General features: G+C 54.9%; 58 non-coding genes across 58 annotated transcripts; all 58 read left to right on the forward strand.

The window, feature by feature from the left end:
* Positions 1-96: 96 nt before the first annotated feature.
* Trnah-gug (transfer RNA histidin (anticodon GUG)) lies at positions 97-168 on the forward strand. Its single transcript has one exon. It is a non-coding gene; the product is annotated as a tRNA-His (tRNA).
* A 289-nt stretch (positions 169-457) lies between these two features.
* Trnal-cag (transfer RNA leucine (anticodon CAG)) lies at positions 458-539 on the forward strand. Its single transcript has one exon. It is a non-coding gene; the product is annotated as a tRNA-Leu (tRNA).
* Positions 540-813: 274 nt separating this feature from the next.
* On the forward strand, positions 814-885 carry Trnae-cuc (transfer RNA glutamic acid (anticodon CUC)). Its single transcript has one exon. It is a non-coding gene; the product is annotated as a tRNA-Glu (tRNA).
* A 375-nt stretch (positions 886-1,260) lies between these two features.
* Trnah-gug (transfer RNA histidin (anticodon GUG)) lies at positions 1,261-1,332 on the forward strand. The gene has a single exon. It is a non-coding gene; the product is annotated as a tRNA-His (tRNA).
* A 289-nt stretch (positions 1,333-1,621) lies between these two features.
* Trnal-cag (transfer RNA leucine (anticodon CAG)) lies at positions 1,622-1,703 on the forward strand. The gene has a single exon. It is a non-coding gene; the product is annotated as a tRNA-Leu (tRNA).
* Positions 1,704-1,977: 274 nt separating this feature from the next.
* Trnae-cuc (transfer RNA glutamic acid (anticodon CUC)) lies at positions 1,978-2,049 on the forward strand. Its single transcript has one exon. It is a non-coding gene; the product is annotated as a tRNA-Glu (tRNA).
* A 375-nt stretch (positions 2,050-2,424) lies between these two features.
* Positions 2,425-2,496, forward strand: Trnah-gug (transfer RNA histidin (anticodon GUG)). The gene has a single exon. It is a non-coding gene; the product is annotated as a tRNA-His (tRNA).
* A 290-nt stretch (positions 2,497-2,786) lies between these two features.
* On the forward strand, positions 2,787-2,868 carry Trnal-cag (transfer RNA leucine (anticodon CAG)). The gene has a single exon. It is a non-coding gene; the product is annotated as a tRNA-Leu (tRNA).
* Positions 2,869-3,142: 274 nt separating this feature from the next.
* On the forward strand, positions 3,143-3,214 carry Trnae-cuc (transfer RNA glutamic acid (anticodon CUC)). The gene has a single exon. It is a non-coding gene; the product is annotated as a tRNA-Glu (tRNA).
* A 375-nt stretch (positions 3,215-3,589) lies between these two features.
* On the forward strand, positions 3,590-3,661 carry Trnah-gug (transfer RNA histidin (anticodon GUG)). Its single transcript has one exon. It is a non-coding gene; the product is annotated as a tRNA-His (tRNA).
* A 288-nt stretch (positions 3,662-3,949) lies between these two features.
* Trnal-aag (transfer RNA leucine (anticodon AAG)) lies at positions 3,950-4,031 on the forward strand. Its single transcript has one exon. It is a non-coding gene; the product is annotated as a tRNA-Leu (tRNA).
* An 80-nt stretch (positions 4,032-4,111) lies between these two features.
* Trnal-cag (transfer RNA leucine (anticodon CAG)) lies at positions 4,112-4,193 on the forward strand. Its single transcript has one exon. It is a non-coding gene; the product is annotated as a tRNA-Leu (tRNA).
* A 274-nt stretch (positions 4,194-4,467) lies between these two features.
* Positions 4,468-4,539, forward strand: Trnae-cuc (transfer RNA glutamic acid (anticodon CUC)). Its single transcript has one exon. It is a non-coding gene; the product is annotated as a tRNA-Glu (tRNA).
* A 375-nt stretch (positions 4,540-4,914) lies between these two features.
* Trnah-gug (transfer RNA histidin (anticodon GUG)) lies at positions 4,915-4,986 on the forward strand. Its single transcript has one exon. It is a non-coding gene; the product is annotated as a tRNA-His (tRNA).
* Positions 4,987-5,274: 288 nt separating this feature from the next.
* Positions 5,275-5,356, forward strand: Trnal-aag (transfer RNA leucine (anticodon AAG)). Its single transcript has one exon. It is a non-coding gene; the product is annotated as a tRNA-Leu (tRNA).
* An 80-nt stretch (positions 5,357-5,436) lies between these two features.
* Trnal-cag (transfer RNA leucine (anticodon CAG)) lies at positions 5,437-5,518 on the forward strand. The gene has a single exon. It is a non-coding gene; the product is annotated as a tRNA-Leu (tRNA).
* A 274-nt stretch (positions 5,519-5,792) lies between these two features.
* Trnae-cuc (transfer RNA glutamic acid (anticodon CUC)) lies at positions 5,793-5,864 on the forward strand. Its single transcript has one exon. It is a non-coding gene; the product is annotated as a tRNA-Glu (tRNA).
* Positions 5,865-6,239: 375 nt separating this feature from the next.
* Trnah-gug (transfer RNA histidin (anticodon GUG)) lies at positions 6,240-6,311 on the forward strand. The gene has a single exon. It is a non-coding gene; the product is annotated as a tRNA-His (tRNA).
* A 288-nt stretch (positions 6,312-6,599) lies between these two features.
* Positions 6,600-6,681, forward strand: Trnal-cag (transfer RNA leucine (anticodon CAG)). Its single transcript has one exon. It is a non-coding gene; the product is annotated as a tRNA-Leu (tRNA).
* A 274-nt stretch (positions 6,682-6,955) lies between these two features.
* Trnae-cuc (transfer RNA glutamic acid (anticodon CUC)) lies at positions 6,956-7,027 on the forward strand. Its single transcript has one exon. It is a non-coding gene; the product is annotated as a tRNA-Glu (tRNA).
* Positions 7,028-7,402: 375 nt separating this feature from the next.
* Positions 7,403-7,474, forward strand: Trnah-gug (transfer RNA histidin (anticodon GUG)). Its single transcript has one exon. It is a non-coding gene; the product is annotated as a tRNA-His (tRNA).
* Positions 7,475-7,762: 288 nt separating this feature from the next.
* Trnal-cag (transfer RNA leucine (anticodon CAG)) lies at positions 7,763-7,844 on the forward strand. Its single transcript has one exon. It is a non-coding gene; the product is annotated as a tRNA-Leu (tRNA).
* A 274-nt stretch (positions 7,845-8,118) lies between these two features.
* On the forward strand, positions 8,119-8,190 carry Trnae-cuc (transfer RNA glutamic acid (anticodon CUC)). Its single transcript has one exon. It is a non-coding gene; the product is annotated as a tRNA-Glu (tRNA).
* Positions 8,191-8,565: 375 nt separating this feature from the next.
* Positions 8,566-8,637, forward strand: Trnah-gug (transfer RNA histidin (anticodon GUG)). Its single transcript has one exon. It is a non-coding gene; the product is annotated as a tRNA-His (tRNA).
* Positions 8,638-8,925: 288 nt separating this feature from the next.
* Trnal-cag (transfer RNA leucine (anticodon CAG)) lies at positions 8,926-9,007 on the forward strand. The gene has a single exon. It is a non-coding gene; the product is annotated as a tRNA-Leu (tRNA).
* Positions 9,008-9,281: 274 nt separating this feature from the next.
* On the forward strand, positions 9,282-9,353 carry Trnae-cuc (transfer RNA glutamic acid (anticodon CUC)). The gene has a single exon. It is a non-coding gene; the product is annotated as a tRNA-Glu (tRNA).
* Positions 9,354-9,728: 375 nt separating this feature from the next.
* Trnah-gug (transfer RNA histidin (anticodon GUG)) lies at positions 9,729-9,800 on the forward strand. The gene has a single exon. It is a non-coding gene; the product is annotated as a tRNA-His (tRNA).
* A 288-nt stretch (positions 9,801-10,088) lies between these two features.
* Positions 10,089-10,170, forward strand: Trnal-cag (transfer RNA leucine (anticodon CAG)). The gene has a single exon. It is a non-coding gene; the product is annotated as a tRNA-Leu (tRNA).
* Positions 10,171-10,444: 274 nt separating this feature from the next.
* On the forward strand, positions 10,445-10,516 carry Trnae-cuc (transfer RNA glutamic acid (anticodon CUC)). Its single transcript has one exon. It is a non-coding gene; the product is annotated as a tRNA-Glu (tRNA).
* A 375-nt stretch (positions 10,517-10,891) lies between these two features.
* Positions 10,892-10,963, forward strand: Trnah-gug (transfer RNA histidin (anticodon GUG)). The gene has a single exon. It is a non-coding gene; the product is annotated as a tRNA-His (tRNA).
* Positions 10,964-11,251: 288 nt separating this feature from the next.
* On the forward strand, positions 11,252-11,333 carry Trnal-cag (transfer RNA leucine (anticodon CAG)). Its single transcript has one exon. It is a non-coding gene; the product is annotated as a tRNA-Leu (tRNA).
* Positions 11,334-11,607: 274 nt separating this feature from the next.
* On the forward strand, positions 11,608-11,679 carry Trnae-cuc (transfer RNA glutamic acid (anticodon CUC)). The gene has a single exon. It is a non-coding gene; the product is annotated as a tRNA-Glu (tRNA).
* Positions 11,680-12,054: 375 nt separating this feature from the next.
* Trnah-gug (transfer RNA histidin (anticodon GUG)) lies at positions 12,055-12,126 on the forward strand. The gene has a single exon. It is a non-coding gene; the product is annotated as a tRNA-His (tRNA).
* A 288-nt stretch (positions 12,127-12,414) lies between these two features.
* Positions 12,415-12,496, forward strand: Trnal-cag (transfer RNA leucine (anticodon CAG)). Its single transcript has one exon. It is a non-coding gene; the product is annotated as a tRNA-Leu (tRNA).
* Positions 12,497-12,770: 274 nt separating this feature from the next.
* Positions 12,771-12,842, forward strand: Trnae-cuc (transfer RNA glutamic acid (anticodon CUC)). The gene has a single exon. It is a non-coding gene; the product is annotated as a tRNA-Glu (tRNA).
* A 375-nt stretch (positions 12,843-13,217) lies between these two features.
* Trnah-gug (transfer RNA histidin (anticodon GUG)) lies at positions 13,218-13,289 on the forward strand. Its single transcript has one exon. It is a non-coding gene; the product is annotated as a tRNA-His (tRNA).
* A 288-nt stretch (positions 13,290-13,577) lies between these two features.
* On the forward strand, positions 13,578-13,659 carry Trnal-cag (transfer RNA leucine (anticodon CAG)). The gene has a single exon. It is a non-coding gene; the product is annotated as a tRNA-Leu (tRNA).
* A 274-nt stretch (positions 13,660-13,933) lies between these two features.
* Trnae-cuc (transfer RNA glutamic acid (anticodon CUC)) lies at positions 13,934-14,005 on the forward strand. The gene has a single exon. It is a non-coding gene; the product is annotated as a tRNA-Glu (tRNA).
* Positions 14,006-14,380: 375 nt separating this feature from the next.
* On the forward strand, positions 14,381-14,452 carry Trnah-gug (transfer RNA histidin (anticodon GUG)). The gene has a single exon. It is a non-coding gene; the product is annotated as a tRNA-His (tRNA).
* Positions 14,453-14,740: 288 nt separating this feature from the next.
* Positions 14,741-14,822, forward strand: Trnal-cag (transfer RNA leucine (anticodon CAG)). Its single transcript has one exon. It is a non-coding gene; the product is annotated as a tRNA-Leu (tRNA).
* Positions 14,823-15,096: 274 nt separating this feature from the next.
* On the forward strand, positions 15,097-15,168 carry Trnae-cuc (transfer RNA glutamic acid (anticodon CUC)). Its single transcript has one exon. It is a non-coding gene; the product is annotated as a tRNA-Glu (tRNA).
* Positions 15,169-15,543: 375 nt separating this feature from the next.
* On the forward strand, positions 15,544-15,615 carry Trnah-gug (transfer RNA histidin (anticodon GUG)). The gene has a single exon. It is a non-coding gene; the product is annotated as a tRNA-His (tRNA).
* Positions 15,616-15,903: 288 nt separating this feature from the next.
* Positions 15,904-15,985, forward strand: Trnal-aag (transfer RNA leucine (anticodon AAG)). The gene has a single exon. It is a non-coding gene; the product is annotated as a tRNA-Leu (tRNA).
* An 80-nt stretch (positions 15,986-16,065) lies between these two features.
* Trnal-cag (transfer RNA leucine (anticodon CAG)) lies at positions 16,066-16,147 on the forward strand. Its single transcript has one exon. It is a non-coding gene; the product is annotated as a tRNA-Leu (tRNA).
* Positions 16,148-16,421: 274 nt separating this feature from the next.
* On the forward strand, positions 16,422-16,493 carry Trnae-cuc (transfer RNA glutamic acid (anticodon CUC)). Its single transcript has one exon. It is a non-coding gene; the product is annotated as a tRNA-Glu (tRNA).
* A 375-nt stretch (positions 16,494-16,868) lies between these two features.
* Positions 16,869-16,940, forward strand: Trnah-gug (transfer RNA histidin (anticodon GUG)). The gene has a single exon. It is a non-coding gene; the product is annotated as a tRNA-His (tRNA).
* Positions 16,941-17,228: 288 nt separating this feature from the next.
* On the forward strand, positions 17,229-17,310 carry Trnal-cag (transfer RNA leucine (anticodon CAG)). Its single transcript has one exon. It is a non-coding gene; the product is annotated as a tRNA-Leu (tRNA).
* A 274-nt stretch (positions 17,311-17,584) lies between these two features.
* On the forward strand, positions 17,585-17,656 carry Trnae-cuc (transfer RNA glutamic acid (anticodon CUC)). The gene has a single exon. It is a non-coding gene; the product is annotated as a tRNA-Glu (tRNA).
* A 375-nt stretch (positions 17,657-18,031) lies between these two features.
* Trnah-gug (transfer RNA histidin (anticodon GUG)) lies at positions 18,032-18,103 on the forward strand. The gene has a single exon. It is a non-coding gene; the product is annotated as a tRNA-His (tRNA).
* Positions 18,104-18,391: 288 nt separating this feature from the next.
* Trnal-cag (transfer RNA leucine (anticodon CAG)) lies at positions 18,392-18,473 on the forward strand. The gene has a single exon. It is a non-coding gene; the product is annotated as a tRNA-Leu (tRNA).
* A 274-nt stretch (positions 18,474-18,747) lies between these two features.
* Positions 18,748-18,819, forward strand: Trnae-cuc (transfer RNA glutamic acid (anticodon CUC)). The gene has a single exon. It is a non-coding gene; the product is annotated as a tRNA-Glu (tRNA).
* Positions 18,820-19,194: 375 nt separating this feature from the next.
* Trnah-gug (transfer RNA histidin (anticodon GUG)) lies at positions 19,195-19,266 on the forward strand. Its single transcript has one exon. It is a non-coding gene; the product is annotated as a tRNA-His (tRNA).
* A 288-nt stretch (positions 19,267-19,554) lies between these two features.
* Trnal-aag (transfer RNA leucine (anticodon AAG)) lies at positions 19,555-19,636 on the forward strand. The gene has a single exon. It is a non-coding gene; the product is annotated as a tRNA-Leu (tRNA).
* An 80-nt stretch (positions 19,637-19,716) lies between these two features.
* Positions 19,717-19,798, forward strand: Trnal-cag (transfer RNA leucine (anticodon CAG)). Its single transcript has one exon. It is a non-coding gene; the product is annotated as a tRNA-Leu (tRNA).
* Positions 19,799-20,072: 274 nt separating this feature from the next.
* On the forward strand, positions 20,073-20,144 carry Trnae-cuc (transfer RNA glutamic acid (anticodon CUC)). The gene has a single exon. It is a non-coding gene; the product is annotated as a tRNA-Glu (tRNA).
* A 375-nt stretch (positions 20,145-20,519) lies between these two features.
* Trnah-gug (transfer RNA histidin (anticodon GUG)) lies at positions 20,520-20,591 on the forward strand. Its single transcript has one exon. It is a non-coding gene; the product is annotated as a tRNA-His (tRNA).
* Positions 20,592-20,879: 288 nt separating this feature from the next.
* Trnal-cag (transfer RNA leucine (anticodon CAG)) lies at positions 20,880-20,961 on the forward strand. The gene has a single exon. It is a non-coding gene; the product is annotated as a tRNA-Leu (tRNA).
* Positions 20,962-21,235: 274 nt separating this feature from the next.
* On the forward strand, positions 21,236-21,307 carry Trnae-cuc (transfer RNA glutamic acid (anticodon CUC)). The gene has a single exon. It is a non-coding gene; the product is annotated as a tRNA-Glu (tRNA).
* Positions 21,308-21,586: the final 279 nt, after the last annotated feature.

Raw genomic sequence — 21,586 nt, forward strand, 5'->3', positions numbered from 1 at the left:
ACACTAGATCGCGTGTTGGCGAGACGCAGTCGGCCGAGCTTTGCTGTTCATCGCCACTTGCAGTCCGCGAGGGCTGCTTTCGGCGGTGGCTCCGTGGCCGTGATCGTCTAGTGGTTAGGACATTGCGTTGTGGCCGCAATAACCCAGGTTCGAATCCTGGTCACGGCACTTTTTAAAGTTCTGCCTTGCTGTCGCTGCAATGACGATAGTGACCCAGTGTTTGAAATCACGGTGCCCTCCTGATTGTTTGCTCATGTTCCACAGGCTGCAGGTGGCACTACCGATTCAATATCAACCACGCGATGCCGCCGCACCAGAGCGCTGGCAGCTGCCTGTGTAGTTAATCTCTATTCGAAAAGTGCAGTGGTTTGAGGTTCGATGTATGAGCAACCCGTCGCAGAAGATCAGGAAGTTGTGTCGTGCACTGTTTTCTACAAATGCCACGAACACTGGTGCAGGTAGCGTGGCCGAGCGGTCTAAGGCGCTGGTTTCAGGCACCAGTCTCTTCGGAGGCGTGGGTTCGAATCCCACCGCTGCCAACGTTTTCTGTCTCGTAATCCAGAGCTCTGATTACCCGCGAAGGAAATAGCGCAGCAAAGCGTGATCGTCGCTTTCGTAAATTGTCGTAGCACAGTGCGTGGTGTAACAACAGGATTCACCGGCGCAGGTTGGTCTCATGATCGCTGGCGTTCGTCTCCACGAGATACGTCCCGAGCATGCCGTTCTACAAAGTGGAAACGTTAATTTTTGCAGTTGTCGCCAAATAGCGGGAAGGTGCTCGCTGCGTTTGCTGGAGGAGCGCTTGCGTCGTTATCCGGTGTGGTCTAGTGGCTAGGATACCTGGCTCTCACCCAGGAGGCCCGGGTTCGATTCCCGGTACCGGAAATGCGCATTTTGTTGCTCCTCTTATGCGACTTGTCCCGACTTAGCTCGACTGACGCTCCGCTGACGCTTGCAGAAAACTACGTAAAATATGGTTCGCGGCCACAAGTGACGGCGAGAGAGATGCGACACCTGTCCACCTCTTATCGAGGCACATACCTGCGGTCAACAGACTTGGAGGACTGCAAGACATTGCCACGGGCGTTGAATGCAGCTAACCACTCTGCTCAGTGTCCCAAGAGCGCAGGCACGGTCGTTTGCAGGTATGCATATGATGGAGACCGCGTGTGACACAGCTGTGGCGAGACGCAGTCGGCCGAGCTTTGCTGTTCATCGCCACTTGCAGTCGCGAGGGCTGCTTTCGGCGGTGGCTCCGTGGCCGTGATCGTCTAGTGGTTAGGACATTGCGTTGTGGCCGCAATAACCCAGGTTCGAATCCTGGTCACGGCACTTTTTTAAAGTTCTGCCTTGCTGTCGCTGCAATGACGATAGTGACCCAGTGTTTGAAATCACGGTGCCCTCCTGATTGTTTGCTCATGTTCCACAGGCTGCAGGTGGCACTACCGATTCAATATCAACACGCGATGCCGCCGCACCAGAGCGCTGGCAGCTGCCTGTGTAGTTAATCTCTATTCGAAAAGTGCAGTGGTTTGAGGTTCGATGTATGAGCAACCCGTCGCAGAAGATCAGGAAGTTGTGTCGTGCACTGTTTTCTACAAATGCCACGAACACTGGTGCAGGTAGCGTGGCCGAGCGGTCTAAGGCGCTGGTTTCAGGCACCAGTCTCTTCGGAGGCGTGGGTTCGAATCCCACCGCTGCCAACGTTTTCTGTCTCGTAATCCAGAGCTCTGATTACCCGCGAAGGAAATAGCGCAGCAAAGCGTGATCGTCGCTTTCGTAAATTGTCGTAGCACAGTGCGTGGTGTAACAACAGGATTCACCGGCGCAGGTTGGTCTCATGATCGCTGGCGTTCGTCTCCACGAGATACGTCCCGAGCATGCCGTTCTACAAAGTGGAAACGTTAATTTTTGCAGTTGTCGCCAAATAGCGGGAAGGTGCTCGCTGCGTTTGCTGGAGGAGCGCTTGCGTCGTTATCCGGTGTGGTCTAGTGGCTAGGATACCTGGCTCTCACCCAGGAGGCCCGGGTTCGATTCCCGGTACCGGAAATGCGCATTTTGTTGCTCCTCTTATGCGACTTGTCCCGACTTAGCTCGACTGACGCTCCGCTGACGCTTGCAGAAAACTACGTAAAATATGGTTCGCGGCCACAAGTGACGGCGAGAGAGATGCGACACCTGTCCACCTCTTATCGAGGCACATACCTGCGGTCAACAGACTTGGAGGACTGCAAGACATTGCCACGGGCGTTGAATGCAGCTAACCACTCTGCTCAGTGTCCCAAGAGCGCAGGCACGGTCGTTTGCAGGTATGCATATGATGGAGACCGCGTGTGACACAGCTGTGGCGAGACGCAGTCGGCCGAGCTTTGCTGTTCATCGCCACTTGCAGTCGCGAGGGCTGCTTTCGGCGGTGGCTCCGTGGCCGTGATCGTCTAGTGGTTAGGACATTGCGTTGTGGCCGCAATAACCCAGGTTCGAATCCTGGTCACGGCACTTTTTAAAGTTCTGCCTTGCTGTCGCTGCAATGACGATAGTGACCCAGTGTTTGAAATCACGGTGCCCTCCTGATTGTTTGCTCATGTTCCACAGGCTGCAGGTGGCACTACCGATTCAATATCAAACACGCGATGCCGCCGCACCAGAGCGCTGGCAGCTGCCTGTGTAGTTAATCTCTATTCGAAAAAGTGCAGTGGTTTGAGGTTCGATGTATGAGCAACCCGTCGCAGAAGATCAGGAAGTTGTGTCGTGCACTGTTTTCTACAAATGCCACGAACACTGGTGCAGGTAGCGTGGCCGAGCGGTCTAAGGCGCTGGTTTCAGGCACCAGTCTCTTCGGAGGCGTGGGTTCGAATCCCACCGCTGCCAACGTTTTCTGTCTCGTAATCCAGAGCTCTGATTACCCGCGAAGGAAATAGCGCAGCAAAGCGTGATCGTCGCTTTCGTAAATTGTCGTAGCACAGTGCGTGGTGTAACAACAGGATTCACCGGCGCAGGTTGGTCTCATGATCGCTGGCGTTCGTCTCCACGAGATACGTCCCGAGCATGCCGTTCTACAAAGTGGAAACGTTAATTTTTGCAGTTGTCGCCAAATAGCGGGAAGGTGCTCGCTGCGTTTGCTGGAGGAGCGCTTGCGTCGTTATCCGGTGTGGTCTAGTGGCTAGGATACCTGGCTCTCACCCAGGAGGCCCGGGTTCGATTCCCGGTACCGGAAATGCGCATTTTGTTGCTCCTCTTATGCGACTTGTCCCGACTTAGCTCGACTGACGCTCCGCTGACGCTTGCAGAAAACTACGTAAAATATGGTTCGCGGCCACAAGTGACGGCGAGAGAGATGCGACACCTGTCCACCTCTTATCGAGGCACATACCTGCGGTCAACAGACTTGGAGGACTGCAAGACATTGCCACGGGCGTTGAATGCAGCTAACCACTCTGCTCAGTGTCCCAAGAGCGCAGGCACGGTCGTTTGCAGGTATGCATATGATGGAGACCGCGTGTGACACAGCTGTGGCGAGACGCAGTCGGCCGAGCTTTGCTGTTCATCGCCACTTGCAGTCGCGAGGGCTGCTTTCGGCGGTGGCTCCGTGGCCGTGATCGTCTAGTGGTTAGGACATTGCGTTGTGGCCGCAATAACCCAGGTTCGAATCCTGGTCACGGCACTTTTTAAAGTTCTGCCTTGCTGTCGCTGCAATGACGATAGTGACCCAGTGTTTGAAATCACGGTGCCCTCCTGATTGTTTGCTCATGTTCCACAGGCTGCAGGTGGCACTACCGATTCAATATCAACACGCGATGCCGCCGCACCAGAGCGCTGGCAGCTGCCTGTGTAGTTAATCTCTATTCGAAAAGTGCAGTGGTTTGAGGTTCGATGTATGAGCAACCCGTCGCAGAAGATCAGGAAGTTGTGTCGTGCACTGTTTTCTACAAATGCCACGAACACTGGTGCAGGTAGCGTGGCCGAGCGGTCTAAGGCGCTGGTTTAAGGCACCAGTCTCTTCGGAGGCGTGGGTTCGAATCCCACCGCTGCCAATTTTTACTTCTCGTTTTTGTGCCATTGCCGTGTGTTCTCGAGGGGTAGAACGCAGCTCCTGTGGCCGTTGGGTCGCGTAGGTAGCGTGGCCGAGCGGTCTAAGGCGCTGGTTTCAGGCACCAGTCTCTTCGGAGGCGTGGGTTCGAATCCCACCGCTGCCAACGTTTTCTGTCTCGTAATCCAGAGCTCTGATTACCCGCGAAGGAAATAGCGCAGCAAAGCGTGATCGTCGCTTTCGTAAATTGTCGTAGCACAGTGCGTGGTGTAACAACAGGATTCACCGGCGCAGGTTGGTCTCATGATCGCTGGCGTTCGTCTCCACGAGATACGTCCCGAGCATGCCGTTCTACAAAGTGGAAACGTTAATTTTTGCAGTTGTCGCCAAATAGCGGGAAGGTGCTCGCTGCGTTTGCTGGAGGAGCGCTTGCGTCGTTATCCGGTGTGGTCTAGTGGCTAGGATACCTGGCTCTCACCCAGGAGGCCCGGGTTCGATTCCCGGTACCGGAAATGCGCATTTTGTTGCTCCTCTTATGCGACTTGTCCCGACTTAGCTCGACTGACGCTCCGCTGACGCTTGCAGAAAACTACGTAAAATATGGTTCGCGGCCACAAGTGACGGCGAGAGAGATGCGACACCTGTCCACCTCTTATCGAGGCACATACCTGCGGTCAACAGACTTGGAGGACTGCAAGACATTGCCACGGGCGTTGAATGCAGCTAACCACTCTGCTCAGTGTCCCAAGAGCGCAGGCACGGTCGTTTGCAGGTATGCATATGATGGAGACCGCGTGTGACACAGCTGTGGCGAGACGCAGTCGGCCGAGCTTTGCTGTTCATCGCCACTTGCAGTCGCGAGGGCTGCTTTCGGCGGTGGCTCCGTGGCCGTGATCGTCTAGTGGTTAGGACATTGCGTTGTGGCCGCAATAACCCAGGTTCGAATCCTGGTCACGGCACTTTTTAAAGTTCTGCCTTGCTGTCGCTGCAATGACGATAGTGACCCAGTGTTTGAAATCACGGTGCCCTCCTGATTGTTTGCTCATGTTCCACAGGCTGCAGGTGGCACTACCGATTCAATATCAACACGCGATGCCGCCGCACCAGAGCGCTGGCAGCTGCCTGTGTAGTTAATCTCTATTCGAAAAGTGCAGTGGTTTGAGGTTCGATGTATGAGCAACCCGTCGCAGAAGATCAGGAAGTTGTGTCGTGCACTGTTTTCTACAAATGCCACGAACACTGGTGCAGGTAGCGTGGCCGAGCGGTCTAAGGCGCTGGTTTAAGGCACCAGTCTCTTCGGAGGCGTGGGTTCGAATCCCACCGCTGCCAATTTTTACTTCTCGTTTTTGTGCCATTGCCGTGTGTTCTCGAGGGGTAGAACGCAGCTCCTGTGGCCGTTGGGTCGCGTAGGTAGCGTGGCCGAGCGGTCTAAGGCGCTGGTTTCAGGCACCAGTCTCTTCGGAGGCGTGGGTTCGAATCCCACCGCTGCCAACGTTTTCTGTCTCGTAATCCAGAGCTCTGATTACCCGCGAAGGAAATAGCGCAGCAAAGCGTGATCGTCGCTTTCGTAAATTGTCGTAGCACAGTGCGTGGTGTAACAACAGGATTCACCGGCGCAGGTTGGTCTCATGATCGCTGGCGTTCGTCTCCACGAGATACGTCCCGAGCATGCCGTTCTACAAAGTGGAAACGTTAATTTTTGCAGTTGTCGCCAAATAGCGGGAAGGTGCTCGCTGCGTTTGCTGGAGGAGCGCTTGCGTCGTTATCCGGTGTGGTCTAGTGGCTAGGATACCTGGCTCTCACCCAGGAGGCCCGGGTTCGATTCCCGGTACCGGAAATGCGCATTTTGTTGCTCCTCTTATGCGACTTGTCCCGACTTAGCTCGACTGACGCTCCGCTGACGCTTGCAGAAAACTACGTAAAATATGGTTCGCGGCCACAAGTGACGGCGAGAGAGATGCGACACCTGTCCACCTCTTATCGAGGCACATACCTGCGGTCAACAGACTTGGAGGACTGCAAGACATTGCCACGGGCGTTGAATGCAGCTAACCACTCTGCTCAGTGTCCCAAGAGCGCAGGCACGGTCGTTTGCAGGTATGCATATGATGGAGACCGCGTGTGACACAGCTGTGGCGAGACGCAGTCGGCCGAGCTTTGCTGTTCATCGCCACTTGCAGTCGCGAGGGCTGCTTTCGGCGGTGGCTCCGTGGCCGTGATCGTCTAGTGGTTAGGACATTGCGTTGTGGCCGCAATAACCCAGGTTCGAATCCTGGTCACGGCACTTTTTAAAGTTCTGCCTTGCTGTCGCTGCAATGACGATAGTGACCCAGTGTTTGAAATCACGGTGCCCTCCTGATTGTTTGCTCATGTTCCACAGGCTGCAGGTGGCACTACCGATTCAATATCAACACGCGATGCCGCCGCACCAGAGCGCTGGCAGCTGCCTGTGTAGTTAATCTCTATTCGAAAAGTGCAGTGGTTTGAGGTTCGATGTATGAGCAACCCGTCGCAGAAGATCAGGAAGTTGTGTCGTGCACTGTTTTCTACAAATGCCACGAACACTGGTGCAGGTAGCGTGGCCGAGCGGTCTAAGGCGCTGGTTTCAGGCACCAGTCTCTTCGGAGGCGTGGGTTCGAATCCCACCGCTGCCAACGTTTTCTGTCTCGTAATCCAGAGCTCTGATTACCCGCGAAGGAAATAGCGCAGCAAAGCGTGATCGTCGCTTTCGTAAATTGTCGTAGCACAGTGCGTGGTGTAACAACAGGATTCACCGGCGCAGGTTGGTCTCATGATCGCTGGCGTTCGTCTCCACGAGATACGTCCCGAGCATGCCGTTCTACAAAGTGGAAACGTTAATTTTTGCAGTTGTCGCCAAATAGCGGGAAGGTGCTCGCTGCGTTTGCTGGAGGAGCGCTTGCGTCGTTATCCGGTGTGGTCTAGTGGCTAGGATACCTGGCTCTCACCCAGGAGGCCCGGGTTCGATTCCCGGTACCGGAAATGCGCATTTTGTTGCTCCTCTTATGCGACTTGTCCCGACTTAGCTCGACTGACGCTCCGCTGACGCTTGCAGAAAACTACGTAAAATATGGTTCGCGGCCACAAGTGACGGCGAGAGAGATGCGACACCTGTCCACCTCTTATCGAGGCACATACCTGCGGTCAACAGACTTGGAGGACTGCAAGACATTGCCACGGGCGTTGAATGCAGCTAACCACTCTGCTCAGTGTCCCAAGAGCGCAGGCACGGTCGTTTGCAGGTATGCATATGATGGAGACCGCGTGTGACACAGCTGTGGCGAGACGCAGTCGGCCGAGCTTTGCTGTTCATCGCCACTTGCAGTCGCGAGGGCTGCTTTCGGCGGTGGCTCCGTGGCCGTGATCGTCTAGTGGTTAGGACATTGCGTTGTGGCCGCAATAACCCAGGTTCGAATCCTGGTCACGGCACTTTTTAAAGTTCTGCCTTGCTGTCGCTGCAATGACGATAGTGACCCAGTGTTTGAAATCACGGTGCCCTCCTGATTGTTTGCTCATGTTCCACAGGCTGCAGGTGGCACTACCGATTCAATATCAACACGCGATGCCGCCGCACCAGAGCGCTGGCAGCTGCCTGTGTAGTTAATCTCTATTCGAAAAGTGCAGTGGTTTGAGGTTCGATGTATGAGCAACCCGTCGCAGAAGATCAGGAAGTTGTGTCGTGCACTGTTTTCTACAAATGCCACGAACACTGGTGCAGGTAGCGTGGCCGAGCGGTCTAAGGCGCTGGTTTCAGGCACCAGTCTCTTCGGAGGCGTGGGTTCGAATCCCACCGCTGCCAACGTTTTCTGTCTCGTAATCCAGAGCTCTGATTACCCGCGAAGGAAATAGCGCAGCAAAGCGTGATCGTCGCTTTCGTAAATTGTCGTAGCACAGTGCGTGGTGTAACAACAGGATTCACCGGCGCAGGTTGGTCTCATGATCGCTGGCGTTCGTCTCCACGAGATACGTCCCGAGCATGCCGTTCTACAAAGTGGAAACGTTAATTTTTGCAGTTGTCGCCAAATAGCGGGAAGGTGCTCGCTGCGTTTGCTGGAGGAGCGCTTGCGTCGTTATCCGGTGTGGTCTAGTGGCTAGGATACCTGGCTCTCACCCAGGAGGCCCGGGTTCGATTCCCGGTACCGGAAATGCGCATTTTGTTGCTCCTCTTATGCGACTTGTCCCGACTTAGCTCGACTGACGCTCCGCTGACGCTTGCAGAAAACTACGTAAAATATGGTTCGCGGCCACAAGTGACGGCGAGAGAGATGCGACACCTGTCCACCTCTTATCGAGGCACATACCTGCGGTCAACAGACTTGGAGGACTGCAAGACATTGCCACGGGCGTTGAATGCAGCTAACCACTCTGCTCAGTGTCCCAAGAGCGCAGGCACGGTCGTTTGCAGGTATGCATATGATGGAGACCGCGTGTGACACAGCTGTGGCGAGACGCAGTCGGCCGAGCTTTGCTGTTCATCGCCACTTGCAGTCGCGAGGGCTGCTTTCGGCGGTGGCTCCGTGGCCGTGATCGTCTAGTGGTTAGGACATTGCGTTGTGGCCGCAATAACCCAGGTTCGAATCCTGGTCACGGCACTTTTTAAAGTTCTGCCTTGCTGTCGCTGCAATGACGATAGTGACCCAGTGTTTGAAATCACGGTGCCCTCCTGATTGTTTGCTCATGTTCCACAGGCTGCAGGTGGCACTACCGATTCAATATCAACACGCGATGCCGCCGCACCAGAGCGCTGGCAGCTGCCTGTGTAGTTAATCTCTATTCGAAAAGTGCAGTGGTTTGAGGTTCGATGTATGAGCAACCCGTCGCAGAAGATCAGGAAGTTGTGTCGTGCACTGTTTTCTACAAATGCCACGAACACTGGTGCAGGTAGCGTGGCCGAGCGGTCTAAGGCGCTGGTTTCAGGCACCAGTCTCTTCGGAGGCGTGGGTTCGAATCCCACCGCTGCCAACGTTTTCTGTCTCGTAATCCAGAGCTCTGATTACCCGCGAAGGAAATAGCGCAGCAAAGCGTGATCGTCGCTTTCGTAAATTGTCGTAGCACAGTGCGTGGTGTAACAACAGGATTCACCGGCGCAGGTTGGTCTCATGATCGCTGGCGTTCGTCTCCACGAGATACGTCCCGAGCATGCCGTTCTACAAAGTGGAAACGTTAATTTTTGCAGTTGTCGCCAAATAGCGGGAAGGTGCTCGCTGCGTTTGCTGGAGGAGCGCTTGCGTCGTTATCCGGTGTGGTCTAGTGGCTAGGATACCTGGCTCTCACCCAGGAGGCCCGGGTTCGATTCCCGGTACCGGAAATGCGCATTTTGTTGCTCCTCTTATGCGACTTGTCCCGACTTAGCTCGACTGACGCTCCGCTGACGCTTGCAGAAAACTACGTAAAATATGGTTCGCGGCCACAAGTGACGGCGAGAGAGATGCGACACCTGTCCACCTCTTATCGAGGCACATACCTGCGGTCAACAGACTTGGAGGACTGCAAGACATTGCCACGGGCGTTGAATGCAGCTAACCACTCTGCTCAGTGTCCCAAGAGCGCAGGCACGGTCGTTTGCAGGTATGCATATGATGGAGACCGCGTGTGACACAGCTGTGGCGAGACGCAGTCGGCCGAGCTTTGCTGTTCATCGCCACTTGCAGTCGCGAGGGCTGCTTTCGGCGGTGGCTCCGTGGCCGTGATCGTCTAGTGGTTAGGACATTGCGTTGTGGCCGCAATAACCCAGGTTCGAATCCTGGTCACGGCACTTTTTAAAGTTCTGCCTTGCTGTCGCTGCAATGACGATAGTGACCCAGTGTTTGAAATCACGGTGCCCTCCTGATTGTTTGCTCATGTTCCACAGGCTGCAGGTGGCACTACCGATTCAATATCAACACGCGATGCCGCCGCACCAGAGCGCTGGCAGCTGCCTGTGTAGTTAATCTCTATTCGAAAAGTGCAGTGGTTTGAGGTTCGATGTATGAGCAACCCGTCGCAGAAGATCAGGAAGTTGTGTCGTGCACTGTTTTCTACAAATGCCACGAACACTGGTGCAGGTAGCGTGGCCGAGCGGTCTAAGGCGCTGGTTTCAGGCACCAGTCTCTTCGGAGGCGTGGGTTCGAATCCCACCGCTGCCAACGTTTTCTGTCTCGTAATCCAGAGCTCTGATTACCCGCGAAGGAAATAGCGCAGCAAAGCGTGATCGTCGCTTTCGTAAATTGTCGTAGCACAGTGCGTGGTGTAACAACAGGATTCACCGGCGCAGGTTGGTCTCATGATCGCTGGCGTTCGTCTCCACGAGATACGTCCCGAGCATGCCGTTCTACAAAGTGGAAACGTTAATTTTTGCAGTTGTCGCCAAATAGCGGGAAGGTGCTCGCTGCGTTTGCTGGAGGAGCGCTTGCGTCGTTATCCGGTGTGGTCTAGTGGCTAGGATACCTGGCTCTCACCCAGGAGGCCCGGGTTCGATTCCCGGTACCGGAAATGCGCATTTTGTTGCTCCTCTTATGCGACTTGTCCCGACTTAGCTCGACTGACGCTCCGCTGACGCTTGCAGAAAACTACGTAAAATATGGTTCGCGGCCACAAGTGACGGCGAGAGAGATGCGACACCTGTCCACCTCTTATCGAGGCACATACCTGCGGTCAACAGACTTGGAGGACTGCAAGACATTGCCACGGGCGTTGAATGCAGCTAACCACTCTGCTCAGTGTCCCAAGAGCGCAGGCACGGTCGTTTGCAGGTATGCATATGATGGAGACCGCGTGTGACACAGCTGTGGCGAGACGCAGTCGGCCGAGCTTTGCTGTTCATCGCCACTTGCAGTCGCGAGGGCTGCTTTCGGCGGTGGCTCCGTGGCCGTGATCGTCTAGTGGTTAGGACATTGCGTTGTGGCCGCAATAACCCAGGTTCGAATCCTGGTCACGGCACTTTTTAAAGTTCTGCCTTGCTGTCGCTGCAATGACGATAGTGACCCAGTGTTTGAAATCACGGTGCCCTCCTGATTGTTTGCTCATGTTCCACAGGCTGCAGGTGGCACTACCGATTCAATATCAACACGCGATGCCGCCGCACCAGAGCGCTGGCAGCTGCCTGTGTAGTTAATCTCTATTCGAAAAGTGCAGTGGTTTGAGGTTCGATGTATGAGCAACCCGTCGCAGAAGATCAGGAAGTTGTGTCGTGCACTGTTTTCTACAAATGCCACGAACACTGGTGCAGGTAGCGTGGCCGAGCGGTCTAAGGCGCTGGTTTCAGGCACCAGTCTCTTCGGAGGCGTGGGTTCGAATCCCACCGCTGCCAACGTTTTCTGTCTCGTAATCCAGAGCTCTGATTACCCGCGAAGGAAATAGCGCAGCAAAGCGTGATCGTCGCTTTCGTAAATTGTCGTAGCACAGTGCGTGGTGTAACAACAGGATTCACCGGCGCAGGTTGGTCTCATGATCGCTGGCGTTCGTCTCCACGAGATACGTCCCGAGCATGCCGTTCTACAAAGTGGAAACGTTAATTTTTGCAGTTGTCGCCAAATAGCGGGAAGGTGCTCGCTGCGTTTGCTGGAGGAGCGCTTGCGTCGTTATCCGGTGTGGTCTAGTGGCTAGGATACCTGGCTCTCACCCAGGAGGCCCGGGTTCGATTCCCGGTACCGGAAATGCGCATTTTGTTGCTCCTCTTATGCGACTTGTCCCGACTTAGCTCGACTGACGCTCCGCTGACGCTTGCAGAAAACTACGTAAAATATGGTTCGCGGCCACAAGTGACGGCGAGAGAGATGCGACACCTGTCCACCTCTTATCGAGGCACATACCTGCGGTCAACAGACTTGGAGGACTGCAAGACATTGCCACGGGCGTTGAATGCAGCTAACCACTCTGCTCAGTGTCCCAAGAGCGCAGGCACGGTCGTTTGCAGGTATGCATATGATGGAGACCGCGTGTGACACAGCTGTGGCGAGACGCAGTCGGCCGAGCTTTGCTGTTCATCGCCACTTGCAGTCGCGAGGGCTGCTTTCGGCGGTGGCTCCGTGGCCGTGATCGTCTAGTGGTTAGGACATTGCGTTGTGGCCGCAATAACCCAGGTTCGAATCCTGGTCACGGCACTTTTTAAAGTTCTGCCTTGCTGTCGCTGCAATGACGATAGTGACCCAGTGTTTGAAATCACGGTGCCCTCCTGATTGTTTGCTCATGTTCCACAGGCTGCAGGTGGCACTACCGATTCAATATCAACACGCGATGCCGCCGCACCAGAGCGCTGGCAGCTGCCTGTGTAGTTAATCTCTATTCGAAAAGTGCAGTGGTTTGAGGTTCGATGTATGAGCAACCCGTCGCAGAAGATCAGGAAGTTGTGTCGTGCACTGTTTTCTACAAATGCCACGAACACTGGTGCAGGTAGCGTGGCCGAGCGGTCTAAGGCGCTGGTTTCAGGCACCAGTCTCTTCGGAGGCGTGGGTTCGAATCCCACCGCTGCCAACGTTTTCTGTCTCGTAATCCAGAGCTCTGATTACCCGCGAAGGAAATAGCGCAGCAAAGCGTGATCGTCGCTTTCGTAAATTGTCGTAGCACAGTGCGTGGTGTAACAACAGGATTCACCGGCGCAGGTTGGTCTCATGATCGCTGGCGTTCGTCTCCACGAGATACGTCCCGAGCATGCCGTTCTACAAAGTGGAAACGTTAATTTTTGCAGTTGTCGCCAAATAGCGGGAAGGTGCTCGCTGCGTTTGCTGGAGGAGCGCTTGCGTCGTTATCCGGTGTGGTCTAGTGGCTAGGATACCTGGCTCTCACCCAGGAGGCCCGGGTTCGATTCCCGGTACCGGAAATGCGCATTTTGTTGCTCCTCTTATGCGACTTGTCCCGACTTAGCTCGACTGACGCTCCGCTGACGCTTGCAGAAAACTACGTAAAATATGGTTCGCGGCCACAAGTGACGGCGAGAGAGATGCGACACCTGTCCACCTCTTATCGAGGCACATACCTGCGGTCAACAGACTTGGAGGACTGCAAGACATTGCCACGGGCGTTGAATGCAGCTAACCACTCTGCTCAGTGTCCCAAGAGCGCAGGCACGGTCGTTTGCAGGTATGCATATGATGGAGACCGCGTGTGACACAGCTGTGGCGAGACGCAGTCGGCCGAGCTTTGCTGTTCATCGCCACTTGCAGTCGCGAGGGCTGCTTTCGGCGGTGGCTCCGTGGCCGTGATCGTCTAGTGGTTAGGACATTGCGTTGTGGCCGCAATAACCCAGGTTCGAATCCTGGTCACGGCACTTTTTAAAGTTCTGCCTTGCTGTCGCTGCAATGACGATAGTGACCCAGTGTTTGAAATCACGGTGCCCTCCTGATTGTTTGCTCATGTTCCACAGGCTGCAGGTGGCACTACCGATTCAATATCAACACGCGATGCCGCCGCACCAGAGCGCTGGCAGCTGCCTGTGTAGTTAATCTCTATTCGAAAAGTGCAGTGGTTTGAGGTTCGATGTATGAGCAACCCGTCGCAGAAGATCAGGAAGTTGTGTCGTGCACTGTTTTCTACAAATGCCACGAACACTGGTGCAGGTAGCGTGGCCGAGCGGTCTAAGGCGCTGGTTTCAGGCACCAGTCTCTTCGGAGGCGTGGGTTCGAATCCCACCGCTGCCAACGTTTTCTGTCTCGTAATCCAGAGCTCTGATTACCCGCGAAGGAAATAGCGCAGCAAAGCGTGATCGTCGCTTTCGTAAATTGTCGTAGCACAGTGCGTGGTGTAACAACAGGATTCACCGGCGCAGGTTGGTCTCATGATCGCTGGCGTTCGTCTCCACGAGATACGTCCCGAGCATGCCGTTCTACAAAGTGGAAACGTTAATTTTTGCAGTTGTCGCCAAATAGCGGGAAGGTGCTCGCTGCGTTTGCTGGAGGAGCGCTTGCGTCGTTATCCGGTGTGGTCTAGTGGCTAGGATACCTGGCTCTCACCCAGGAGGCCCGGGTTCGATTCCCGGTACCGGAAATGCGCATTTTGTTGCTCCTCTTATGCGACTTGTCCCGACTTAGCTCGACTGACGCTCCGCTGACGCTTGCAGAAAACTACGTAAAATATGGTTCGCGGCCACAAGTGACGGCGAGAGAGATGCGACACCTGTCCACCTCTTATCGAGGCACATACCTGCGGTCAACAGACTTGGAGGACTGCAAGACATTGCCACGGGCGTTGAATGCAGCTAACCACTCTGCTCAGTGTCCCAAGAGCGCAGGCACGGTCGTTTGCAGGTATGCATATGATGGAGACCGCGTGTGACACAGCTGTGGCGAGACGCAGTCGGCCGAGCTTTGCTGTTCATCGCCACTTGCAGTCGCGAGGGCTGCTTTCGGCGGTGGCTCCGTGGCCGTGATCGTCTAGTGGTTAGGACATTGCGTTGTGGCCGCAATAACCCATGTTCGAATCCTGGTCACGGCACTTTTTAAAGTTCTGCCTTGCTGTCGCTGCAATGACGATAGTGACCCAGTGTTTGAAATCACGGTGCCCTCCTGATTGTTTGCTCATGTTCCACAGGCTGCAGGTGGCACTACCGATTCAATATCAACACGCGATGCCGCCGCACCAGAGCGCTGGCAGCTGCCTGTGTAGTTAATCTCTATTCGAAAAGTGCAGTGGTTTGAGGTTCGATGTATGAGCAACCCGTCGCAGAAGATCAGGAAGTTGTGTCGTGCACTGTTTTCTACAAATGCCACGAACACTGGTGCAGGTAGCGTGGCCGAGCGGTCTAAGGCGCTGGTTTCAGGCACCAGTCTCTTCGGAGGCGTGGGTTCGAATCCCACCGCTGCCAACGTTTTCTGTCTCGTAATCCAGAGCTCTGATTACCCGCGAAGGAAATAGCGCAGCAAAGCGTGATCGTCGCTTTCGTAAATTGTCGTAGCACAGTGCGTGGTGTAACAACAGGATTCACCGGCGCAGGTTGGTCTCATGATCGCTGGCGTTCGTCTCCACGAGATACGTCCCGAGCATGCCGTTCTACAAAGTGGAAACGTTAATTTTTGCAGTTGTCGCCAAATAGCGGGAAGGTGCTCGCTGCGTTTGCTGGAGGAGCGCTTGCGTCGTTATCCGGTGTGGTCTAGTGGCTAGGATACCTGGCTCTCACCCAGGAGGCCCGGGTTCGATTCCCGGTACCGGAAATGCGCATTTTGTTGCTCCTCTTATGCGACTTGTCCCGACTTAGCTCGACTGACGCTCCGCTGACGCTTGCAGAAAACTACGTAAAATATGGTTCGCGGCCACAAGTGACGGCGAGAGAGATGCGACACCTGTCCACCTCTTATCGAGGCACATACCTGCGGTCAACAGACTTGGAGGACTGCAAGACATTGCCACGGGCGTTGAATGCAGCTAACCACTCTGCTCAGTGTCCCAAGAGCGCAGGCACGGTCGTTTGCAGGTATGCATATGATGGAGACCGCGTGTGACACAGCTGTGGCGAGACGCAGTCGGCCGAGCTTTGCTGTTCATCGCCACTTGCAGTCGCGAGGGCTGCTTTCGGCGGTGGCTCCGTGGCCGTGATCGTCTAGTGGTTAGGACATTGCGTTGTGGCCGCAATAACCCAGGTTCGAATCCTGGTCACGGCACTTTTTAAAGTTCTGCCTTGCTGTCGCTGCAATGACGATAGTGACCCAGTGTTTGAAATCACGGTGCCCTCCTGATTGTTTGCTCATGTTCCACAGGCTGCAGGTGGCACTACCGATTCAATATCAACACGCGATGCCGCCGCACCAGAGCGCTGGCAGCTGCCTGTGTAGTTAATCTCTATTCGAAAAGTGCAGTGGTTTGAGGTTCGATGTATGAGCAACCCGTCGCAGAAGATCAGGAAGTTGTGTCGTGCACTGTTTTCTACAAATGCCACGAACACTGGTGCAGGTAGCGTGGCCGAGCGGTCTAAGGCGCTGGTTTAAGGCACCAGTCTCTTCGGAGGCGTGGGTTCGAATCCCACCGCTGCCAATTTTTACTTCTCGTTTTTGTGCCATTGCCGTGTGTTCTCGAGGGGTAGAACGCAGCTCCTGTGGCCGTTGGGTCGCGTAGGTAGCGTGGCCGAGCGGTCTAAGGCGCTGGTTTCAGGCACCAGTCTCTTCGGAGGCGTGGGTTCGAATCCCACCGCTGCCAACGTTTTCTGTCTCGTAATCCAGAGCTCTGATTACCCGCGAAGGAAATAGCGCAGCAAAGCGTGATCGTCGCTTTCGTAAATTGTCGTAGCACAGTGCGTGGTGTAACAACAGGATTCACCGGCGCAGGTTGGTCTCATGATCGCTGGCGTTCGTCTCCACGAGATACGTCCCGAGCATGCCGTTCTACAAAGTGGAAACGTTAATTTTTGCAGTTGTCGCCAAATAGCGGGAAGGTGCTCGCTGCGTTTGCTGGAGGAGCGCTTGCGTCGTTATCCGGTGTGGTCTAGTGGCTAGGATACCTGGCTCTCACCCAGGAGGCCCGGGTTCGATTCCCGGTACCGGAAATGCGCATTTTGTTGCTCCTCTTATGCGACTTGTCCCGACTTAGCTCGACTGACGCTCCGCTGACGCTTGCAGAAAACTACGTAAAATATGGTTCGCGGCCACAAGTGACGGCGAGAGAGATGCGACACCTGTCCACCTCTTATCGAGGCACATACCTGCGGTCAACAGACTTGGAGGACTGCAAGACATTGCCACGGGCGTTGAATGCAGCTAACCACTCTGCTCAGTGTCCCAAGAGCGCAGGCACGGTCGTTTGCAGGTATGCATATGATGGAGACCGCGTGTGACACAGCTGTGGCGAGACGCAGTCGGCCGAGCTTTGCTGTTCATCGCCACTTGCAGTCGCGAGGGCTGCTTTCGGCGGTGGCTCCGTGGCCGTGATCGTCTAGTGGTTAGGACATTGCGTTGTGGCCGCAATAACCCAGGTTCGAATCCTGGTCACGGCACTTTTTAAAGTTCTGCCTTGCTGTCGCTGCAATGACGATAGTGACCCAGTGTTTGAAATCACGGTGCCCTCCTGATTGTTTGCTCATGTTCCACAGGCTGCAGGTGGCACTACCGATTCAATATCAACACGCGATGCCGCCGCACCAGAGCGCTGGCAGCTGCCTGTGTAGTTAATCTCTATTCGAAAAGTGCAGTGGTTTGAGGTTCGATGTATGAGCAACCCGTCGCAGAAGATCAGGAAGTTGTGTCGTGCACTGTTTTCTACAAATGCCACGAACACTGGTGCAGGTAGCGTGGCCGAGCGGTCTAAGGCGCTGGTTTCAGGCACCAGTCTCTTCGGAGGCGTGGGTTCGAATCCCACCGCTGCCAACGTTTTCTGTCTCGTAATCCAGAGCTCTGATTACCCGCGAAGGAAATAGCGCAGCAAAGCGTGATCGTCGCTTTCGTAAATTGTCGTAGCACAGTGCGTGGTGTAACAACAGGATTCACCGGCGCAGGTTGGTCTCATGATCGCTGGCGTTCGTCTCCACGAGATACGTCCCGAGCATGCCGTTCTACAAAGTGGAAACGTTAATTTTTGCAGTTGTCGCCAAATAGCGGGAAGGTGCTCGCTGCGTTTGCTGGAGGAGCGCTTGCGTCGTTATCCGGTGTGGTCTAGTGGCTAGGATACCTGGCTCTCACCCAGGAGGCCCGGGTTCGATTCCCGGTACCGGAAATGCGCATTTTGTTGCTCCTCTTATGCGACTTGTCCCGACTTAGCTCGACTGACGCTCCGCTGACGCTTGCAGAAAACTACGTAAAATATGGTTCGCGGCCACAAGTGACGGCGAGAGAGATGCGACACCTGTCCACCTCTTATCGAGGCACATACCTGCGGTCAACAGACTTGGAGGACTGCAAGACATTGCCACGGGCGTTGAATGCAGCTAACCACTCTGCTCAGTGTCCCAAGAGCGCAGGCACGGTCGTTTGCAGGTATGCATATGATGGAGACCGCGTGTGACACAGCTGTGGCGAGACGCAGTCGGCCGAGCTTTGCTGTTCATCGCCACTTGCAGTCGCGAGGGCTGCTTTCGGCGGTGGCTCCGTGGCCGTGATCGTCTAGTGGTTAGGACATTGCGTTGTGGCCGCAATAACCCATGTTCGAATCCTGGTCACGGCACTTTTTAAAGTTCTGCCTTGCTGTCGCTGCAATGACGATAGTGACCCAGTGTTTGAAATCACGGTGCCCTCCTGATTGTTTGCTCATGTTCCACAGGCTGCAGGTGGCACTACCGATTCAATATCAACACGCGATGCCGCCGCACCAGAGCGCTGGCAGCTGCCTGTGTAGTTAATCTCTATTCGAAAAGTGCAGTGGTTTGAGGTTCGATGTATGAGCAACCCGTCGCAGAAGATCAGGAAGTTGTGTCGTGCACTGTTTTCTACAAATGCCACGAACACTGGTGCAGGTAGCGTGGCCGAGCGGTCTAAGGCCCTGGTTTCAGGCACCAGTCTCTTCGGAGGCGTGGGTTCGAATCCCACCGCTGCCAACGTTTTCTGTCTCGTAATCCAGAGCTCTGATTACCCGCGAAGGAAATAGCGCAGCAAAGCGTGATCGTCGCTTTCGTAAATTGTCGTAGCACAGTGCGTGGTGTAACAACAGGATTCACCGGCGCAGGTTGGTCTCATGATCGCTGGCGTTCGTCTCCACGAGATACGTCCCGAGCATGCCGTTCTACAAAGTGGAAACGTTAATTTTTGCAGTTGTCGCCAAATAGCGGGAAGGTGCTCGCTGCGTTTGCTGGAGGAGCGCTTGCGTCGTTATCCGGTGTGGTCTAGTGGCTAGGATACCTGGCTCTCACCCAGGAGGCCCGGGTTCGATTCCCGGTACCGGAAATGCGCATTTTGTTGCTCCTCTTATGCGACTTGTCCCGACTTAGCTCGACTGACGCTCCGCTGACGCTTGCAGAAAACTACGTAAAATATGGTTCGCGGCCACAAGTGACGGCGAGAGAGATGCGACACCTGTCCACCTCTTATCGAGGCACATACCTGCGGTCAACAGACTTGGAGGACTGCAAGACATTGCCACGGGCGTTGAATGCAGCTAACCACTCTGCTCAGTGTCCCAAGAGCGCAGGCACGGTCGTTTGCAGGTATGCATATGATGGAGACCGCGTGTGACACAGCTGTGGCGAGACGCAGTCGGCCGAGCTTTGCTGTTCATCGCCACTTGCAGTCGCGAGGGCTGCTTTCGGCGGTGGCTCCGTGGCCGTGATCGTCTAGTGGTTAGGACATTGCGTTGTGGCCGCAATAACCCAGGTTCGAATCCTGGTCACGGCACTTTTTAAAGTTCTGCCTTGCTGTCGCTGCAATGACGATAGTGACCCAGTGTTTGAAATCACGGTGCCCTCCTGATTGTTTGCTCATGTTCCACAGGCTGCAGGTGGCACTACCGATTCAATATCAACACGCGATGCCGCCGCACCAGAGCGCTGGCAGCTGCCTGTGTAGTTAATCTCTATTCGAAAAGTGCAGTGGTTTGAGGTTCGATGTATGAGCAACCCGTCGCAGAAGATCAGGAAGTTGTGTCGTGCACTGTTTTCTACAAATGCCACGAACACTGGTGCAGGTAGCGTGGCCGAGCGGTCTAAGGCGCTGGTTTAAGGCACCAGTCTCTTCGGAGGCGTGGGTTCGAATCCCACCGCTGCCAATTTTTACTTCTCGTTTTTGTGCCATTGCCGTGTGTTCTCGAGGGGTAGAACGCAGCTCCTGTGGCCGTTGGGTCGCGTAGGTAGCGTGGCCGAGCGGTCTAAGGCGCTGGTTTCAGGCACCAGTCTCTTCGGAGGCGTGGGTTCGAATCCCACCGCTGCCAACGTTTTCTGTCTCGTAATCCAGAGCTCTGATTACCCGCGAAGGAAATAGCGCAGCAAAGCGTGATCGTCGCTTTCGTAAATTGTCGTAGCACAGTGCGTGGTGTAACAACAGGATTCACCGGCGCAGGTTGGTCTCATGATCGCTGGCGTTCGTCTCCACGAGATACGTCCCGAGCATGCCGTTCTACAAAGTGGAAACGTTAATTTTTGCAGTTGTCGCCAAATAGCGGGAAGGTGCTCGCTGCGTTTGCTGGAGGAGCGCTTGCGTCGTTATCCGGTGTGGTCTAGTGGCTAGGATACCTGGCTCTCACCCAGGAGGCCCGGGTTCGATTCCCGGTACCGGAAATGCGCATTTTGTTGCTCCTCTTATGCGACTTGTCCCGACTTAGCTCGACTGACGCTCCGCTGACGCTTGCAGAAAACTACGTAAAATATGGTTCGCGGCCACAAGTGACGGCGAGAGAGATGCGACACCTGTCCACCTCTTATCGAGGCACATACCTGCGGTCAACAGACTTGGAGGACTGCAAGACATTGCCACGGGCGTTGAATGCAGCTAACCACTCTGCTCAGTGTCCCAAGAGCGCAGGCACGGTCGTTTGCAGGTATGCATATGATGGAGACCGCGTGTGACACAGCTGTGGCGAGACGCAGTCGGCCGAGCTTTGCTGTTCATCGCCACTTGCAGTCGCGAGGGCTGCTTTCGGCGGTGGCTCCGTGGCCGTGATCGTCTAGTGGTTAGGACATTGCGTTGTGGCCGCAATAACCCAGGTTCGAATCCTGGTCACGGCACTTTTTAAAGTTCTGCCTTGCTGTCGCTGCAATGACGATAGTGACCCAGTGTTTGAAATCACGGTGCCCTCCTGATTGTTTGCTCATGTTCCACAGGCTGCAGGTGGCACTACCGATTCAATATCAACACGCGATGCCGCCGCACCAGAGCGCTGGCAGCTGCCTGTGTAGTTAATCTCTATTCGAAAAGTGCAGTGGTTTGAGGTTCGATGTATGAGCAACCCGTCGCAGAAGATCAGGAAGTTGTGTCGTGCACTGTTTTCTACAAATGCCACGAACACTGGTGCAGGTAGCGTGGCCGAGCGGTCTAAGGCGCTGGTTTCAGGCACCAGTCTCTTCGGAGGCGTGGGTTCGAATCCCACCGCTGCCAACGTTTTCTGTCTCGTAATCCAGAGCTCTGATTACCCGCGAAGGAAATAGCGCAGCAAAGCGTGATCGTCGCTTTCGTAAATTGTCGTAGCACAGTGCGTGGTGTAACAACAGGATTCACCGGCGCAGGTTGGTCTCATGATCGCTGGCGTTCGTCTCCACGAGATACGTCCCGAGCATGCCGTTCTACAAAGTGGAAACGTTAATTTTTGCAGTTGTCGCCAAATAGCGGGAAGGTGCTCGCTGCGTTTGCTGGAGGAGCGCTTGCGTCGTTATCCGGTGTGGTCTAGTGGCTAGGATACCTGGCTCTCACCCAGGAGGCCCGGGTTCGATTCCCGGTACCGGAAATGCGCATTTTGTTGCTCCTCTTATGCGACTTGTCCCGACTTAGCTCGACTGACGCTCCGCTGACGCTTGCAGAAAACTACGTAAAATATGGTTCGCGGCCACAAGTGACGGCGAGAGAGATGCGACACCTGTCCACCTCTTATCGAGGCACATACCTGCGGTCAACAGACTTGGAGGACTGCAAGACATTGCCACGGGCGTTGAATGCAGCTAACCACTCTGCTCAGTGTCCCAAGAGCGCAGGCACGGTCGTTTGCAGGTATGCATATGATGGAGAC

Source organism: Schistocerca gregaria, unplaced genomic scaffold (genome assembly GCF_023897955.1).
Source record: "Schistocerca gregaria isolate iqSchGreg1 unplaced genomic scaffold, iqSchGreg1.2 ptg001629l, whole genome shotgun sequence".
Taxonomy (NCBI): Eukaryota; Metazoa; Arthropoda; class Insecta; order Orthoptera; family Acrididae; genus Schistocerca; species Schistocerca gregaria.